Here is a 2,744-nt window from a genome sequence, read left to right on the forward strand (position 1 = left end):
TGCATCCTTACCATATAACTTTGACACAACAATTGCAAGCCGGAGACTTCGAAAGAAGGCGTCTGTTTTGTAGATGGGCACAAACAATGATACAACAAGGTCCGGAATTTTTTTATTACGTCTTATTTAGTGATGAAGCCACTTTTCATAATACTGGTCAACGTAACAGGCACAATTGCCATTATTGGTCTGTAGAAAATCCTCATTGGCATCGTGAAGTGAATCATCAGCAACATTGGAGTTTGATCGTATGATGCGGTATTGTCAATGGAAACTTGATTGGACCTTATTTCTTCGACGAAAATGTAAATAGTCACAACTATTTACAATTTTTAATAAATGATTTACCGAAATTGCTCGAAAATGTTGATCTACACACGAGAGTCCGCATGTGGTTTCAGCAAGATGGTGCACCTCCTCATTATGCCAGGATAGTTCGTGACTATTTAAATATCAGATTCACGAATCAATGGATAGGACGTGGTGGATTTGTAGAGTGAAGTCCGAGGTCTCCGGATTTGTCTAATTTGGACTTCTTTTTGTGGGGCTATCTGAAAAATATTGTCTACGCTGAAGCACTCATCACAAGACAAAATATGATGGAACGCATAACAAACGCATGTCGCAACATTCCAAGAAATATTCTTTTTGCAACCATTAGAAGTTTTCGAAATCGCATTCAGTTATGCCTTGATAATAACGGTCAATTATTTGAACATTTAGTTAGATAAATTTGCTTATGGAGTGGACTTTAACATGAAGTCAGACATTAAATCTTGAGGTTGATAACTAGATGATACTCGACCTTGCAGCCGGAGGCAACCTCCGCCTGCCACTCCGGACTCAGCCTCACCAATCCAGCAAGCGGGGGACCGAACCGCGCAAATGTAAATATACAAAGACATAGCAAATAAGATAAGCTAGAATTAAGTTGAAAAGAAAAGATAAAAAACACAAAAAAATAAGTTAGGGATAAGACATAGATATATAGCAGATAGAATTAATTTAAACGCAATATCAGTTTTCCTTTTACGTTATTAAGAGGCTCAGTCCAGAAAGCCAAAAAGATCATTAAGTTTATTTAGTTAGAGGCGCGTAGCCTCAATAGTTTCGGAAAATCCGAAATAGCAAAATAGACGCGGGAACAATACGCGACCAGTCAAAACGCGACCAGAACCGGGTAAAAAAGGGGGTCCGCGAAATTGACGATTAATAGAAAAATAACGGCGGGATCGAAAAACGCGACCGTTACGTACAAGTATGACAGGAAACCAATCCGGGAGCAAATTCTGGACCAGAAAGATATACCGGGTGTACACAAAATCTCAGTTTTACACGTATCGAAAAACGCCACCGTTATAACCGACTAGGACGCATTAGGAACGGAATACTCGGAGGCGAGCGTAAAAAGATATACCGGGTGTACACGAAATACTGTTATTATATAGTGAATTTTAACATATCGAAAAACGCCACCGTTATAACCGACGAGGACGCATTAGGAGCGGAATACTCGGAGGCGAGCGTAAAAGATATACCGGGTGTACATGAAATCCCGTTTTTGTATATCGAAGTTTGAGATATCAAAAATCGCAACCGTTATATACGAGTAGTGCATAAAAGGAGCGGAACTACCGAACATCAGCATGCGCAACATACCGGGTGTACCCTAAATCCTGTTATGGCATAGTAAAGTTGAAGATATCGGAGAACGCGTCCGTTACGACCAATCGGGTCAAAGAAACAACTTGTCCGCGAAATACGAACCTGAGAATTGTACCGGGTGTACATTAAGTTTCGCCGTGACATCGAAAAGACTGATTATTGCTAATGTAGATAATGTAGATAGAAAGGGGGGTGCAGCTGGGGAATTCCGCGAACCTGTAAATAAATCTTAAATTATATACTTACCGATGACTGTAGCGGAAGACCTCCAGAAGCAGCATCCGTCAGAGTCGATGAGTACCTGAAAAGAAAGGAAAACAATTAGAATAGAAAATTATAAAATTGTAAAATGCAGGAACATAAGCGTATAATATGAATGAGCAGCGTGAGTGCTCACATCGCGCAAAGCGAACGCGATGATGCGAGCGCGTACAGCGCCAGGCGATAACGCGCAGGCGCAAGCGCGAGAGTGGGGGCGAGCGATAGTATAAGAGAGCGAGCGAAGAAGCGAAAGGGGCTATTCGTCGGCATTCGCAGAGCCATTCGTCAGTAAATCTCGAAGACATTCGTTAGCGAATCCTGAGCGTTCTAGTCGCTCAGGATACCAAGTGAAAGGTTCACGCTATGGGGAACAGTGCGTGAATAGAGGCGCGAAGTAGTTAGCGTGCGGATGAGTGGGACACGGATCGGCGCATTGGTCGAGTTCGTATTCGGGGATAGAATCCATGTAAAAAACCGAGGCGACCGGCGGCATTCCGAGAGTGTTGAGCGGGACCGTTCCGTTGCAAGGTCCAACCGCAGAGACCGCGAGAGCGAACGGGGGCTCAGGCCCACGTAACAAATCCGGCGTTAGACGAATAAGCGCAGACATTGTGATAAAATAAGTTGCCAAAGTTAATGAATAAAACCAAAGTGTGTTAGTTGCCTGCAAACAGTGAGTTGTTATTCAACAAAAACACCTCTCCCTATGCGACCGAGACAACTCGGAACGAGTATACTCAGCGGTGCGAGGGACGAACGCGGCTGGGTACTTCCAAGGCCAGCCGAGCGAACCTTCTCCTTTGGAAGGTAAAAAGGAG

The sequence above is a fragment of the Trachymyrmex cornetzi genome, unplaced genomic scaffold, assembly GCF_001594075.2.
Source record: "Trachymyrmex cornetzi isolate Tcor2-1 unplaced genomic scaffold, Tcor1.1 scaffold159, whole genome shotgun sequence".
In the NCBI taxonomy this organism is placed as follows: domain Eukaryota; kingdom Metazoa; phylum Arthropoda; class Insecta; order Hymenoptera; family Formicidae; genus Trachymyrmex; species Trachymyrmex cornetzi.